The sequence below is a fragment of the Podarcis melisellensis genome (genome assembly GCF_964234715.1).
Source record: "Podarcis melisellensis genome assembly, chromosome: 3".
In the NCBI taxonomy this organism is placed as follows: Eukaryota; Metazoa; Chordata; class Lepidosauria; order Squamata; family Lacertidae; genus Podarcis; species Podarcis melisellensis.
The window spans coordinates 80,080,407-80,098,326 of NC_138530.1; the positions used below are offsets into that span (position 1 = coordinate 80,080,407).

Sequence of the window (17,920 nt, forward strand, 5' to 3'; positions counted from 1 at the left end):
GCAGTCCTGCTTCGGAGCTCGAAGCAAGGACCGCCATTAACGCTGGCGCCGACCGGAAGTCTCTCTTCTTTCAAACTTCCTTTAGCTAAGTTCTGTTATATCTTATATGTTCTTTTTTTCTCTTTTTTTTTCTTTGTTACCAATGGTCTGTGTAACACTATATATGTTTGTATATGTATATTTTTTATTTCCTACTTTTTTTTCTTTCTGTAATGGAAAACTAAATAAAGACTTGAAAAAAAAAAAAGCCCACTATAGCTCCCTTTTCTCCCCTGAACAACCCAATGACAAGGCACAAACCCTGAGGGCATTTCACTGTTTGTGGGTGGAATTCAATAATATGCAGACAAACTCAGTTTACACAATAAACGTTGATTTGGTGCGCTTGTGCAACAAACCCACTTTCCACGAAATCAGACTTTTTGCAATAAAGAAAGGGGAAATGCACTAGAAGTTGTGGAATAACACATGCTTATTGCAACATTGTCTAACTTCGATGCAAACAAATCAGAACAAATTCTCAATAAATTGCCATTATCATCTAACCTTCTTGCAAATTTTGTGCAAATAAATCTTGATGAATGCTGTGTAAACAGGTTATCTGAAAGTGACCTGAACATGTAAGGAAAGTAATCCTTTATTAATTAATGTGTTTGTTTAGCTTGGAAATCCTATACTTGACTACATATATACTATGAACATTTCAAAAGCCTGTAGATCATATTTAACAAGAAGACTATGGTGTGTTTTTTAATAATATGTGTGTTTTATTGGATCAAATATTAGTTATTTTCAAATGCAGTCTTTGTCTCACCAGTCTCGGGGGGGGGGGAGGCATTCTGAAGCCCATAAATGCAACCCAGTGATAGATAAAAACACTTAACAGAACAAAGACACACAAATCTGCTAGAAACAGATTACTGAATCTTTAGCACATTTCATGTGGAAATAAATCCCACTGAGATCAATGTGATTCAGTGCATTTCAGTTTAGGATTGGGCTAGTGTTCACCTTGATTTCAACAGAACTGAAGTGTACTAGACTTTTCCTGGAAAATCCACTTTGATCATTTATTATGATTTTTCTTGGTAGAAAGACCCGGATTCCACAAAAGTGTAAATGTGTGGTATAACATTTATGGTAAATGGCTTTCTGTATCCACCAAGAGAGTTCCATTTCCTGCCAATGACCCACCACCTCCCCTCTCATTTTCTATTTCAGGACTGCCACTCTGGAACACAGGAAACTTCCCTTATACTGAGTCAGGCTGCTGGCCCATTTCCCACAGTGCCCAAGACAGTGACAAGCATTTATTTCATTTGCAGACTGCTTTTCATTCGAAAATCAGAACAGTTTACAAAATCAGATAAACAATAAAATATAACCATCTCAGCACCTCACTGAAATTAGAAAATACTTGTAATCACAATACAAGTAGCAGACACAGGGCAGAGCACCTATTGTCTGGAGGGTCCCAACGTCTAGATCAGGCTTCCTCAACCTCAGCCCTCCAGATATTTTTGGCCTACAACTCCTATGATCCCTAGCTAGCAGGACCAGTGGTCAGGGATGATGGGAACTGTTGTCTCAAAACATCTGGAGGGCCAAGGTTGAGGAAGCCTGGTCTAGATGAATAGATGCAAAGGCAGGAAGATAAGATGCGACTCTATACAGCTAGATGCATGCATACAGCTTGTTTGTTTTTGCAAGCCAACCTTTATTATCCTTTTCTCCCCTTCCCCCTTTTTGTGAGAGAAGAATCCCAGAGGTTGTGTGTACATGCAAATATCCAAGCTCATAAGTTCCTTTTTGTATATGAGTAACTATATCCAGTGCTAGCCAAACAAAATAATTGTCATGCAAGAACATCCATAGCTGTCAACCGTCCCTTATTTGGAAGGAAAGTCCCTTATCCCAGCGCTGTGTCCTGCTGCTGTCCCTTATTGATGATGTCCCTTAAATTTCCCAGGTTTTAAAGGAAGCAGCTCCTCTCCCTCCCTCCCTGCCGGCCAGGGAGGAGGGAGGCTCCAACTGTGTTGCTTGGCTGGCTCACGCAATAAGGAGTCTAAGAACGACTGGGGGGTGGAGCTTGCATGCCTTGTGCCAATCAAATCAGCCGCATTGCCTGGGGACTTGTCTTTGCTCAGCGCTTCCCAGCAGAGAGGTGACATGGTTTTCCTTGCTGCATCCCCTTTGCCAGGTTGCTGCGCTGTGGGAACCACCGCTTGAGGCTTCGTTTGGCTGCTGGCTGGGCTTTCTGCCTTTGGCTTGGAGGGGCTCAGAAGCTGAACAAACCTGTGCTTGGAAAATCCCTTATTTTGGCTGCTGATCCCTTATTTTCAAGGCTGCTGGTCCCTTATTTTCAAATCTGTAAGTTGACAGCTATGAAGAACATCCCCTGCTTTCTCCTCCCCACTGCAGTCCCTTGTGGCCCCTGCTAAAAGCATCCCATGAGTAAGGCTGTACTGCACTGGGAGAGGCAGTTTGCAGTAGAGGGAATCTTCCTCCTTAGTGTAACTCTACTGGATACCCAATGCAAGGCATATACAAGGGGAGGGAGAGTAAGCCTTTGCAGAGCTCTAGTACATGGTCAAGATATGCAGCCTACAGCATGTTGGGCATTTTGGTGCATTGACAACCTGTTCCTACAAACCGTTACAAGAGAATGGGCAGAAATGTTACATCTTGGAAAGTTGTGAGGGCAATTTCTGGAGACGAAAACCATACCATTGGAAGCAAATATGTGCTTAATAAAACATTTGGAGTCTGTTAGTTTTAGTGTGCTTTTTGCTTGTTATGAGTACATGAGGTTCTAACGTTCTCCTAAACCCTTCTTAGCAAAATAAGGGTTATTTTGCTTTCCACTGCACACTAAGTTCCCACCCTCATCTGAGACATGTGTTGATTGGCAAGGATTCTACCTTAATGTGCTGAGAAAGAAATGATTTCCTGCAGGGCTAGATCTCACCTGCAGGCTGCTCGTCGTTTCAGAAAAGAAAGAGGAAGCCGGAAAAGCTATGACAGCCTGGATATGCCTTGGGGGACATTACATTGCCAACCCTGATCTCATGGATCTAAATACACTTAGGCATAGGGAGAGGTGTCTAGAGGCCTCCTCACTTGTTAATTGAACTGAAATAATGATTATGGTGTTATGTACCCTGAGCTGATGGGACAGATTAGGAGTCTATCAAATAATAAAGACATCACAGTTTCTTAGTTCACATTGCCAGTGAAAGTATTTCATATTTATGATTGTGTACACACACAAATTTCAACAAAGAACTGTAGAAATGTGGAATGGGAAGAGTGAGGAGGTATGAGTCTATTACTGATGAGGAACACAGAGAACTTTCTGAAAGTTTCTCATAAAATGACTGGCTGCCAAAGTACCCCCCCCCCCCAGTTGCCAGCCTTGCAGCAAAGGGGGATGTATAGATTGTGGTAACTTGTTGCAAAAGGACTTGTCTGCAGGCCACCTTGGTCAACTCCTGCTTTACTGCTGCTTCAAAATGGCTGCTGACCATGGTATGAATATTTGCCTCCTTTTCAGTTTCTGAAGATCATGAAAGTGGGTCAATATCATTTGTGGAATGAAAACAACGAACAATTTGTTTTAAGAAAATAATTCGGGAGCGGTAGCTCAAGCCACTCATTAGGTGATTTGACTGTCGTTAAGCACTGAGGAGGAACGAGAGGAGGGGAAGAACCAAACTTGCTTCAGGGTGACACCAGGTCACAGGAAAACACAGCTGAAGCTCCCCAGCCCTGTTATAATGACACACAAGGGAGCAAACACCAAATTAGCTAGGCAGTGGGCCTTGAGATGTAGCTGAGCGGCCAAAGGGATCCTGGGACAGGCTGAGCAGATTCTGTTTGTGTCCAAAGAAAACTGACACAGGCAACACATCTGCTGATCATTAAAGAACTCTCAATGTGGCTGAAAGGCTCAATAATATATTTTAAATTGTACGAACAAATTGTCACTGGCTTTTGCTTTCTCTTCACAACAGTGAGTAACAATAAACTTCAGGCCAAGGTCAGCACAGCCAGTGTTTCATTCAGGAAAGAAGAACGGGCCTTCAACATATTTCCCGTTAACAGACCAATTGTATCGCCCAGTATGAGAATCATTAAAGCCTGGCAATGGAAAAAAGCAGGGTTGTTGTTGTTGTTATGGCACATTTAACTTCCTGACTTTAAAGACAACTAACTAAATGGAACCTAAAGTTTCTGCTCTAGCTGCCTAGGCATTACATAGTGTTGTATGGAATTGCCATGTGTGTAAGAGAAAGTCATCAATTCAGTAGGATTTTAGTAACTCCACCCTTACCCTTGGAGAATTGCTGAATCCAGTAAACTGGAAGAAACAGCAGGTGTGCCCCAGAGACCAGCCGGGTCTCATAATTGGAAATTGGTTTCATAAGGTTTGCTCTCTTCTTGTCCAGTAGATGAGAGTGGGGAAATTGATCAGTCAGAACTACAGCAAAAGCAGTTCTTACACGAAACAGCTGAAAACAGCATTGTATTATAGTTAAGCTGGAAAGGTGACTTCTTCTGGTTTGACTGTTGCCCTGTTTTGTGTGCAGGGAACTCGAGAACTAGATCAGGGACAGTGCTTCCATTGGCCATACAAAAACATTCATGTGTACAATCACTCAAGGAACACATGCATAAGGCACAGCCTACCACCTTCTCCCTGTGCACGTTCCTTGAATCTGAGTCTCAAACTTCATTTTAGAAATCTGACCAGTAAATTCTTTAACGGGCCAACAAATGATTATATACATGGCTTGAATCAGATCAGAGACATCACACACTATATTCTGCTGTACTGCCCTTTATATGATTCACCCAGGGATAGATTCTTCTGTTCATTTCAGAAGGTCAGTCAGATGGTTTCAAAATTAGATGGCTGCTGGCCAATGAGACATTTTAAGTTATGAAAATTTCCAGCTCTGAAAATGTATATGTTTTGACTTACCCTTGGACTGTCTTCGCTGTTTGGCAGGATTTGTATTGTAATGACCACTGGCTATAAATAATAATAATAATAATAATAATAATAATAATAATAATAATAAAAACGTAGGCTGTGTACATGCAACATTTTATTCTAAACTCATTGGAGCCCTGAGTACTTCCACATAGTCCACACAAAATCTATATCTATTGCATATTCTTTCCCCCTGAAAAGCACTGCCTGAGAAACTATTCCTTTCCAAAAACACAAGCTCACTGCAGATTGATTCTGCATGACTCCACTGTTTGCCCCTTTGAAAGCAGATGTAAGGAATGACAGTGCAGGTGGGTGTATGCCAAGATGGCAACTACCACTTCCTTCTTCCTTGACAGAGAACACATGTAGGGAGGAAAAGGTGTGGACAATCTATCTGCTTGAAAGCATGGGGACAAACAATCCCCCCCTTTCCATTGCTTTCTAGGCATGGGTCTGAGAGGTTTTGCCTTTGGCCTGCCACTTTCATCCAGAAAACCTGCTCTTTAGGACTAAAGTGGAACAAATTGCAATATGCGGAAAACCCAATTGCCATTCTGTTCTGATTTAATGCAACCTGTGCTGCTGATAGTAGTGTGACTCATGCAACACGTTGGCGATTAATATACACAGAATAATAAATTATACATTCTTTATCAAGCTTCTGTAAAGGTAAAGGTAAAGGTACCCCTGCCCGTACGGGCCAGTCTTGACAGACTCTGGGGTTGTGCGCCCATCTCACTTAAGAGGCCAGGGGCCAGCGCTGTCCGGAGACACTTCCGGGTCACGTGGCCAGCGTGACATCGCTGCTCTGGTGAGCCAGAGCCGCACACGGAAACGCCGTTTACCTTCCCGCTGGTAAGCGGTCCCTATTTATCTACTTGCACCCGGAGGTGCTTTCGAACTGCTAGGTTGGCAGGCGCTGGGACCGAGCAGCGGGAGCGCACCCCGCCGCAGGGATTCGAACCGCCGACCTTTCGATCGGCAAGTCCTAGGCGCTGAGGCTTTAACCCACAGCGCCACCTGCGTCCTATCAAGCTTCTGAGAAAAATACAAAACATTAAACAAAGCCACAGAGACTTGCGAACTACCCAACCTTGCAGGTAGCACACTCCCAAGATAGTTTTCTGGGCTTCTTCAGTGGTCTAATCTCAAAGTCTTGATACATATATTGTTATTCAATCTTATAGAGAATACTCTTTCTTGGCTTAAGCTGAAGAGACTACCTGCAAGCCCTAGTAAAAGGGCCCCACTGGGGGCGAACAGCAGCCTCTTGATTACTTGGACTGCCAGGGCAAAACAGGGGCAAAACGCCGGCACCCTGTCGTCTACAACTTCATTAACATCTATCTACAACTCCACTAGCATCTCTGGCTATTGTGAATCACACCGAACTTACCTTTTGTTGGTATCTTCATGAACTTATCTAAAAGACTGAGTTAAGCATTTGAAAAATCTATTGAAACCAGACATTATAAGTTCATCTTAGGTTGGGTAGTTCACAAGTCTCTGTGGCTTTGTTTAATGTTTTGTATTCTAATTTATTATTAATTTATTATTCTGTGTATATTAATCACCATTCTGTTCTGATTTAGCACTAAAAATGGGTTTCCCCAGGGGGGAAAGTGGCAGGAAAAATGGAAGTATGGATAAACCTATGTATCATGAAGCTATACCCACCCTTGTAGACAGCAGGCTCTAGAATAATTCTAGATTGAAAGCAGCATGTTGAGGATGAGCACCAATGATTCTGGATGGAGAAAAACCACATTTTTGTCCTGTAAAAAGGTTAGTGTGTATGCAGCCTAAAAATAATATAGGATCTCTACAACAGAAGATTGGAGAGGAGGTACCTATGACTGCATAGGTATGTGATTATTGCACTAGAAACTCAATGCACATAATATCAAGAAAATATATTTTTGAAATTGAGAGTGCAAGATAGCAGAGTGCCTACCAATAACTAGCTGCCTCTTCCACTTCCATCATCTATGGGAATCTGATTCAACGAAAAGAAAAGAAAAAACGGGGTAGTATACATATAGTATTCAATATACACAGTATATTGAAAGGGAGCTAAATAAAGTGTCATTTATAAAAAGGAAAGGAAATACAGGATTATGGACAAAAGGCACTGAACTGGGCTTGCAGTATATCCAGATTTATCTAAAGAACAGCCTTTGTCTTTATTTCTGAGAAATAAAGACAAGCAGCACTAAAAAGAAAATGTCACAGATTCTTCAGATGCAGCTCTAAAGTTTTGCCCAACCCAGCTTTGAAAATATAGCTAATAAAACTGCACGTGCTTAAGGTCTCATATGGGATTTCCATAAAGTAAAATCCTTCCCGAAAGGTGTTTCATATTCTCTGGAAGCCAAAAGGATGCAAGATGAAACCTTAAGAATGAAGCACCTGAAAACAATGACAAATGTTATTTCCATTGCGTCAGAGCATTGCGGTATCTAGTGGAGTATTGTCTACACGGAAGGGCAGCAGATCTCCAGGGTTCCTAGTAGTGGTCTCCCCCTGCCCTACCTGGAGATGAGCTAGGGGTTTCTGAATGCAAGGCAGATGCTTTGCCCTTCCTCAAGCTGTGTTCAATGAAAAAGCCATCCCCTTTCCCATCACACTCCCCTTCCCTCTTTTGATTATGGGCCTGTGGGCAATGCCTTTCCTCTCTGTTGATCTATGCGTATCTCTTTTCTTTTTAAAACATATAAATAATAAATATTATTAACAGCACTACTAGTTTTGGCATTATCATCTCATTTTCCTTTACAAGTGATATGAAACAGAAACATGCAATCTGAAGAGGTTTTGTTTGGGGTTTTTTCTGTTCTATCTGGCTAGCATTAGATAGTGGTGGAGGGGAGAGTGTGTACTTTTATTTAAAGACAGCTTGCAATGTAAGAGACTGTGAGAAGTGAAGAAATTGTTTTTAACCTTAGTGATTGTCTTCCTCTTTCTCCTAATTTGTTCTCTGGAGCCTAATACATTTGTTCTCTGGAGCCTAAACAGTGCTTCAGGCTCCTGTTATTTGTCAAATGCCTGTCGATTGGCCAATGTGAACTCACTCAGGTCACCAGTCATTATCTCTCCTACTCCAGGGAAGGGCTGGCTGGGACCTGTTGAATGGGAATGGCTCTATTTTGAGCAGTAGGCTTGAGGCCTCCCTAGCTGTGGCTCTGCTCAGGAGTAAACACTCAGACTTGCTGGAAAATAGATGTGCTTAAAAGCACCCACCAAATATTGGCAGGCATAAACTTCCCAGCAGCAGGAATATCCACTGGGAGAAGTGATCAGCAGGACGTTTAGCTTGTTCCTTTTCCTGGGGCACAGAATTGATTGGTGTGAACATGTCCCAAAAATATGAGTCCATTTGGGGAGGATTCTATAGATAACAGCAACAGAGAAGTATTAATCACATCAGGCTGGGCCAGCTTGCCCTGTGTTTCTGCTACACCTTTTCAGAGATGTGTGTGAAAATACCCCGAGTTTGCCTCAAGGAAGGTTTATAAAGAGAGTTTGCTCTCATCCACTCATCACCACATACTTTGGTATCCATAACAAGGGTGTGGAAACAGATATTGCTATCCAATATCATGACCCCAGGACAAGAAGATCAGTGGCTGATGAACCAATCTGTCAACAAGTTTTAGAGCAGAGGAGCCCTATGAAAATAACCAGCTCCCAATTTCGTTTCTTATATATTCTATTTGAAATGGTATATTATAACCAGCACCCATATAAACACTGTTCCATTTGACCACCACCCCCAGAAATGGAAAATTGAGATGGAATGAGGCAATCAGGTCCTGGGACAGTGGAATAGTCAGTTTTCGTTTATGTACACAAATTATCAGATAAAATGAAACAGAGTGAATAGGGGTGTGGATGTCATGTTGCAAATGCGTAGATAAAAATAAGGGCTCTGGTAATACAAGAGCATGGATGCTGCAAGGACCATGAAGAGGTACAGAAGGAAACACCTGTCCACACCAATCATGCAAAATGTTGTACCACTAAAGAAGCACAAATATTTGCATGAAAAATATCCAGGAAGTGCAATGGTGTGACAGTTCTTGGGCAGTAATGGTATGAGCTGCTCATGATATTTGTATGTTTGTGTCCAGTTGCTTACTGGTCAATAGCATTTGGGCGGTAGTTTCCAAAAAACACCATGAGTTAGATCAGGTGTTGAGAACCTGTGTTTATGTTGCTGAACTACAATTCTCATCAGCCCCAGCAAGCAAGGCCAGGGAAGATGGGAGCTGTGGTTCAAGTCCATGGACAAAGCCATGGTGTATACTCCTGAAGGGAGAATGCCATTTAACAGATCTGCCTGTGTCTTCATTTTATAGCTTTAAGAAAGAACAACAATTCCTGCCATGTGGCTCATTCTGCATTCCATCACACCCCGGAAAGAGTAAACACAATAATAGCTAACCATGTTCCTCAAGCATTTCATCTTGACATGTTCTGACTTGTATATTGAGCAATTATAAGGTGATGTTTCAGTATGGCCTCTGTGATTGGGACATATCTCATTTTGAAATGATTTGCAGTCTGTACTTTCTGGAGATCTTCCTTCCTCGTTTCCCCATTTATGAGTAGACAAAATCAGTTTGCTCTAAATACACTAAATGTCTCATAATGCAAGATGCTCCCTGTTAACAAGGCTGTATGTAGATCAGGGACTGGAGAATCTATGGCACTCCAGCTGATGTTGGACCCCAACTTCCTTAGCCCCAGACAGCATGACCAATGGTCAGAGATGGGCCCTGTAATCTGACAGGGTACCTAGTTCCTGATCTCTGATCTTGTTGGTGAGACCAAACATTCACTTTGTAATGTACCTATCACCAGCAGTATATTCCCTTGTTTTTATTTAGGCATTTGTCTTTTTTGAGCTTTTGCATCTAGGGTTTTAAAAAATGCGGCTTTGGTGTAAATTGCATCAGCTGATAGTCAGGATTACAGCAGACTTCAGGAGCACTGACATGTTACATTCAATGAGTGTACAATCTGTGCACCTGTATATACAAATAGTTGATCTGTACAAATCAACAAGCATATGCTCTTTCACACAACCGTGTACATGTATGGAGATAGCTTGCACCTGTGTTCAGGTGTGTTCACTAGGGAGAGATTTGAATCTTTTCCTCCTGCAGAAAATCACATTTCCAAAACCGATACTTTTATTGGGGTGGTGTTGGTCAAATCCACCACTGGAGTAAATGCAAAAATACACTTAATGACATGTCTAGTTTGGCCCTTGATTATGAATGAGAAGAGAAAGCTGGAACAAAAAAGAGAGTCAAAAAACAGTATTTCTGAGACTTCCTTTCAGCTACTAAGACTACCACCTTTATTTTGACAGCAGCTTTGAACTTTTAGAAGCTGCCCTGAGTAGCAAAAAGTTCAGCAGCTTCTGCTTTCCAACACCTCAAGACAGGAGAAAGCTGTAGTTCTTTTCTGCTTGTGCCTTTGCTGTAAGACGGGTGGGGGAAATGATCACCCTGTAAGCCATGCAAGTGTCAGTGGGCCTCCAGATGTTGTTGGGCTACATCCCAAGATGACGCAGCCAATGGCCAAGGATGATGTGAGTTGTGATTCAGTAACAACAGGAGTGCCACCCAAAGATACTTATGACAAACTCTGGTGACAACATTGTGTAAAATGAGCACTCCCTGCCCCCCATACAGATAGTATCTGAAGTGCTCTAGCTGGTCAACCAAATCAATGCTTGTTCCAGATTTGGGGGTCTTTGGGTGAGATTCTCTCAGTGGACCCATCTCATTAAGTACCCGCCTCATCTGTCTACAGTTGTTACTGCCGATTTACTGGTTTCTTCCTTTGGGCCTAGTTGTACCATCTCCTAAAGAAGGTGTGCTGGCAGGATGTACTGTGGTTACTGCTCCTTGTTTTGTTCCTCCCAATGCTCATTCACTTGGTGAGGGCAGGTGAACAGGCAGCGGCAGCAGCAAAGAGGAGGAGGAAGCCAGGAGGCTCTAGGGATTGGCTGTGCCGCCCCCCCAATTGGAGCATGGGCCTAGGAAGGTGCCTGACTTTGCCAACCTCTGGTGCTGGTCCTTAACCAAATCCATGATGACCAGTTAAGAGGATCTGTTGGATGCTTCCACCACTTGTCAGTACAGGGAAATATTAGAGAACCTATCAAAAAGAGTGGGGCAGATATATCACCTTTAAATGACCACCTGCTGAATCCACAATACTATTATGGGAGATTTCACAGAGCAGCTTTCCTAGGTCCCATGACCTGTTTATCACAATAATCTCTCTCTTCTGGTATTATCTTGTACAGTCATACCTTGGGTTGAAGTTGCTTCAGGTTGAGTGCTTTTGGGTTGCGTTACTTGCGGGTTTCACCGCTTGCACATGCGCAGACGGTCAAAATGACATCAAGCGCATGCGCGGAAGCGGTGAATCGCGACCCACGCATGCGCAGACGTGAGTTGCGTTGGCTTCTGGATGCAAACGGGGCTCCGGAACGGATCCTGTTCGTATCCAGAGGTACCACTGTACATGGTGATGTTTTAATAGACTTTGATTTTAGGTGGCTTTAAAATAATAGGCAAAAAAATGTGCCTTAAAATCACCTGGACTGCAATCCAGCACACACAAGCAGTTTAAATTCTATCACAAATCAATTGGATTTTAGAGGCCTAATTGTGTGCAGGATGGCAGCCAAACCATTTAAAAAACAGATCCGTCAGAACTGAGCAACTGCAGAGATTTGTGTCTCTTGAAAAACAGTTAATCCCCCCGCAGTGTGTGTTTCTAGTAAAAGTTTAATAATTCAACTTATTTAGGAAGATAACTCATCTGGAATGCCAACGATGATCTGAAACACTGTTTAAGAAATGTTTAAACTATGTGTGCAAAACCTACAGGAATATGTCTTTAATAATCGTCTGGGATTTTTTTTTCTTTTTTAAAATGCAGTTAGAATCTCATTAAATCTAAATGGAAAGCTTACTCGGGAAACAATTTAAAAATAGATATTGAAACCCAAGAATTCACACTCTTCTGTATTTGTTCTCATTACAATGCACACCTAAGAATTTGGTAATTTTTTCCAGGTGCTTGAAAATAAAAACTGGTTTGCATTTGTAGTTAGTTTCAGATTTTAAAGTAAACAGGGTACTTGAACTGAAGGACATGGTTTGTCCATAATATACATCCCATCTGGGAATGTTTAATTTTAAACACATCATTAAAAAGCAGCCAGTTTAATGTTTTTAAAGAAATTCCCTACCATGGTAAAACATTTGGAGGAAATTTCCTTTTAGTTAGGAACACTAAGAATTTTTTCTTTCTTTTTAGAGCTCTAGTTCAGACAGGCACAATGGGGTGAAAACACAGATGTAGTAAGTGGGAATTACTTTTCACAAGGAGGAGGGGAGGAAAAGAAATGAAGGTGAAAGGCCCAAAAACCTGAGGAGGAAAATGCATGTTTGGGTATGCTGAGGAAAAGTTAATGCAATGTGATGCTTGAACTCACTGTAGGAGAAACACCCTTCACCTGTGAGGATTTTCCTATCCAGATATCACGGCACTGTTGCACTGTGGCCTGGTCTGCAAACACTTGCAGGTGATCATGTTTATCTCACTGCGGTAAAAAATCAGGGCTAGCCAAAAGTAGTCCCCATTTTGCTGGGTGTAAAATCAGCACCATTTGGGTCAGTTTTGGGGGGGGTGTTGTGAAATTTGGAGGTGGAGAAATTTAAACCAAAGGCTATCATATAAGAACTCTCAGCTCAGCATTAGTACAAAGCTTTGGCACATAGGTGCAGAGAGCTTGCAGAAATATCAGTGCAAAAAAAAAAAATATGTTCCTTTTCTCTCTCTGCACCTATGTGCCAAAGCTTTGTACTAATGCTGAGAGCTGAGAGTTCTCATATGATAGCCTTACACAAGCACACTAGGGTGAAATGGCAAAGCTGCCACTGATTTGCCATTTTGGGATGCAGATGTGTGTTGACAGATACTGTGAAGGCTTTAATCTGTCAAGGTCTTAGTGCAATATTTTCTGTTTGGAATATTTCAGACTGGTCACCAGCGAAGCAGCAATCATGATATATGGTGGAGCATTCACAAGGTCAATTGTCAGGCAAACTTGGCAATGCACTGCATCGTCACCTCACTGCTGTCCTATAAATATAAGCATGTGAGTGTGCGTTGAGTGGGCTTGGATCAAATGATTTTTAATGGAGTTTCAGGCATTTAGATCTTGGCTCTAGCCAAGCCCCTCCCCAAGCCTATTGACTAGCTTGTAGTGCAAAGTGTAGTGCAAAGTGGTTGGCGTCTTAGCTATATGACAGAAGTGGGAATCACTCCACCAAGGAGTGTGGTGGAGTCTCCTTCTTTGGAGGTCTTCAAGCAGAGGCTTGACAACCATATGTCAGGAGTGCTCTGATGGTGTTTCCTGCTTGGCAGGGAGTTGGACTCGATGGCCCTTGTGGTCTCTTCCAACTCTATGATTCTATGATTCTATAAGAATGAATTTATAAAACTATACTGATTGTAGGAACTAGGAAGCTCTAGGATACAGAAGTAGTAACCAGAAGCATACAAAGGGGTTTGTGAAACTGTCCCTGCTGAGTATATAGGTCAGGCCCACCACCCTCTGCAAAAATAACCTACCAAACTATGGGGTGTATGACATATATGTTGGTGATGTGCCACCGTTGTCGTGGAAAGATCAAACACAGGGGAAGCCTCCCATCCTTCTCACACCACGGCACAAAGGTGTGTCATCTTTTTCGCCCTTCCTCCTCACCTCGCTCTCACTCTGGACACTTCGAGTACTTAGGTTGCATAAAATGTAGTAATTTATAATGTGGCTATTGTGGTAAAGTGATTTTTGTGGGGGGGGGCATTGATACAGCTCCTTGCCAAGGATGCAAGGGACCCCAGGTACGCCTCTGGTAGTACCATGGGGGGGTAGTTTAGAGAGGAGTAAAAAATCCACTTTGATGTCTAAGTTGATTAGCTTGAAAAATGATAAAAGTAGGGACTTGTGTTTGATTTTGTACCTATTCTGTAAGAAAGCATGAAGACTGACAGTCAGGCACCTGTAAGCCATATGCTTTAAATAAATCTTGTAGCTAGTCTTAGAGCTACTTTTCCTCATATTTCTCTCAGGGGGGAAAATCACACAAGATCCAGAGTTGGATTCCACAGATGTGGCAGAAATTAACAAAGGGTGGAATCCTAAGCATATGTACTAGGGGTGTTTACCAACCACAGTATTTGACTTGCATCTGTAGCTTTAGGAAACCGTCTGATCTGTCATAAAATACACATCCCCCTGTTACTTCAACATCCTCTGCTTTCTTGAGCTTTGAGCATTTCCCTCAGGAAGTTTGGCTTCATTTCTTGGGATGGGGGTGCGGGGTGGCTGTGGCAATTTTTGGGGGGAATGGCCGTTCCCACAGAGCCACCCAGAAGCTGAAGGAGTCTCTGAGCCCCTTGAGACACTTTGTTAGCAGTGCAACCCAGCTTGGAAATGTGATCACCCTGACTGATCACACGACAGTGCACACACACCATTTGAATGGCATTGCCCATCAACTGGGGGGAAGCCCCCCTCAAATATTTTATTGGGGGGGGGAAGACCCCTTGGCCCCTAGGAGTTGGCTCCTATACGCCTGAGGCAGTTATGGCAGTTGGTACAGCTATGACAGTCTTAACTGTTAGAGCAGCAGGTATGCTCTGTTGTGCTGCTGTCTGCCTCCGAGTTAGTCAGTCTGTAACAGCCTGCAACCGTATTTATCTTTGATACAAATCTATGTAATATGTATTAGTAATATAAGTAACACCCAGCTGTGGTATATTTAATCTGCAAGTGCAAGTACACAAAGTAAAGTTATTTGTTATTTAAACTTTGAAAGAGAGTGTCTTGAATAGTTTTTATCGGACGGAACCAATTATAGAGCCTGTCTTCTACATAACTCTGTAAAGGAGAGCTAATTCCCATAAAAAGGTAGCTCTACTGAAACAAATGAATGACATTTCTTAGCTAAACATTTATAGAGCTGAGCTACTGATTGATTGTGGAAATTATCAATCTAGCTGAGCGCTTAGTCACCCTGTCACTTTAAAGTGCCTGAGTGAAAAGCAATGCTCATCAATGTGAGAGAACCTATTGCATATAAACTGAAGATTTTTATAGCCCTTGTATTACTCATGGCTCACCAATATTAAGGCAAAATTGGGTTCTGTTGCTCACTGGGTACACCCCCTGTGGAAATGTCAGTATGGCCGCTTGTAACTTTTATTGGTTTTAAAAGTTTTTATACATGAGGCAAATAGCACCACATTTTCTAGAGGCTGGCATCCTGGAAAGGCTTAGGAGTTTTCCACCTGCATGACTGGAAAGCAGATGATTAAGTTTAAGTGCAATGTAGCCCTCACTGTCACCTTTCTGAACCTTTGACCCAATACAGTTAACAGAGCATTAAAAATGTAACAGCGTTCATCTTGTGGCCTCCCACAGAGATCTCGTCTGAGGGAACATTTCTGCTCCAAGCTGGTATATGTCCTAGCTTGAGCGGAGAATGTGTCCGGAAGGGCAGGAATTCTACCGGCCATTTCTGATCCATCTTCTTCTTTGTTTCTCCTAACTACTCTTACCCCTCCCTAGACCACAGTTCCCAACCCCCACACCATACATCACCATTTCTCCAGTTCCCCCAATACCTGTCCATTCACCCGCTGTCACCCATCGCCCTCCTTTGTATCCATGACTATGCCCTTTTGTCTCTCATCTCTTAATTTAAACAATGGTCTCACTCCATATATATCCTGTAAATCACAAAGTTCTGCAGGAAAGGCCCTCCTATATATCATCTTCTCAAGAGGCCCATTTTGTGCAGTGTAAGAACTGGGTCTTCAGCATGGTGGAACCTACCCTTTGGAACTTATTCCCTCAGACCAGAACCATCTCTACTGTCATTCCGGCACCTATTGAATGCCTTCCTTTTCCCGCAACTGAAAATCTTGATCCCAGTTCTGGTCTCTGTTGGATTTGTGACTGTTCTTACATATGAGTGTCCATAATTGTTTTAAAACTGTTTTCATTTATGTAAATATATGAAATTGTAATTCTTTTATTACTGATGTTTTCATTGTGCAATCACTTTTAGGTATTTTCTGGGAAGCAATGAATAAATGGCAGTTCGTGGGAAGCAATTAATAAACGGCAATAAATAAAGAATAGCTCCTCTGTGCCATGCCTCTTCTGTCCTTCCATTCTACCATCTAAGGGTTGCCAGGTCTCTAGGTTTGATTTAAAGTTTCAGGGTTTTAGATTTAAGGGCTATTATCTGTGGATCAGAATAACACCGGCTTACCATTTCCTGTAAGGTTTTGCAATTTGCTTCTCCCACAATCCATCAGGCTTCAGCCTGCAGCACCAGGAACAGCCCAACCTTCCACCTTACTGCCAGGAGCAATCCTATGCCCACAACAGAAACAAGGCTCAATTCCTAACCCAGCAGGCACCAAGCTAGTTTTGGTAGGCACTGTGGTGTTTGCCCTCTTAGGTGACATCATGCTGGGTCATGAGGAAAGGGTTAAATGAGTGTGAAGTGATTGGCCAGTGGGAACCCAAGGGGAGGAGTTAGAGTTACAGTTAGAGTTGTTAAGCAGTCAGTCGGGTGTTAGAGAAGAGAGAGGGAGGATAAGTCTGTGGGTTGGGATAGTTTGATGTGAGAGAGTGAGAGAATCTGTTAAGAGGAGTCAGATAGACAGTTGGGATAATCAGTTAGAAGTTATTAGAAAGGTATAGGCTGGTAAAGAAACTAAGATTAAGAAACTGACAAGAAAAATTATCTGAAACCATAAACTTGTTAATGCTTGTACAATAAACTTGTTTATTTGGTTTAATGTTAACAACTGTCTGGACTCCGTGTGTACCCGAGAGAAACGGGTTGGTGGCAGCTGGGAAGCAATCGCAGTGGTGGCACAGGGACCAATAGACCATCAAACGTCCGGGAACCCTGTGGGCACCATTCCTTAGCTACCAAGCCCACCTTCTGCATACCTAGCCTTAAGAGATTTTGCAACCCTACTCTCCCTTTCCCTTCTCCCTCATCTCCTTTGATTCATTTTAGAATTTCAATGTGCTTCAGTTAAAAAACAAACAAAAAACACCCCTTCAATAAAATATATATACGGTATATATGCAGAAATGCACAGTCATTACCAAAGAATTCATCCTTTGATTTCTATCAGCCATAGATATTCAGCAGATTGCGTGTAAGAAGTGAACGAATGGGAAGTGGCTTCTCTCACTGGTGAATATGAGCAGCCGTCTTCTTTTTCATTGGCTTCTGATTTGGAGAGCGTATTCATAAGCCGTAATGTGAGAGTCTTCGGGGGATGGTTCATTCATTTCAATCTCTCTTCACCATTTTACACGAGGTGGATGTCGCTGCACTGAAAAAGCTATCTGGTGTCAGAACGCCTTCTCAATTATTCAGAGGCTATTTAGAGGCTAAACAAAATTTCCCTGACTGCTAAATTATTAACTGTACTGTATTTTTATGGCTAAAAGGACAGTGTGGTTAGGGTTGCATTATAAAAAGCAATGGATAGTCCTGAGTAACTGTCTTCTATTTAAATCTATCTATCTTAGGCATCCCTTAATCAGGATGGATGAATTGGTCAACACTGGCTTATCTTGGGTTCTCATTTCCCCAGTCTTAGGTTCAGTTCACACCATTTCCACCTCAGTTTGCAAATCTTTGATAAAAGCCTTCATTAAAAGATTATATGCATCTTTGTGTGCATTTCACCTAATTTACACATTGTTGCATGTGATTTGTACATGTTGTTGCAAGCAATTTCCCCAAGATAATCAATTTCTATATACTATTTTATTAGCTAATGTAATAA

The 17,920-nt window shown here is 42.2% G+C and overlaps 1 long non-coding RNA gene across 2 annotated transcripts; it reads right to left on the reverse strand.

Annotated features, from left to right (window-relative positions):
- Positions 1–3,941: 3,941 nt before the first annotated feature.
- LOC309366789 lies at positions 3,942–16,981 on the reverse strand. 2 transcript variants are annotated; one of them, XR_014166872.1, is made up of 4 exons: positions 14,570–16,981; positions 6,677–6,746; positions 4,985–5,035; positions 3,942–4,140 (listed from the first exon to the last, which is right to left on the reverse strand). It is a non-coding gene; the product is annotated as an uncharacterized lncRNA (long non-coding RNA). The 2 variants fall into 2 exon arrangements; XR_014166873.1 differs by lacking the exon at positions 14,570–16,981 and having other exon boundaries at positions 6,677–6,947.
- Positions 16,982–17,920: the final 939 nt, after the last annotated feature.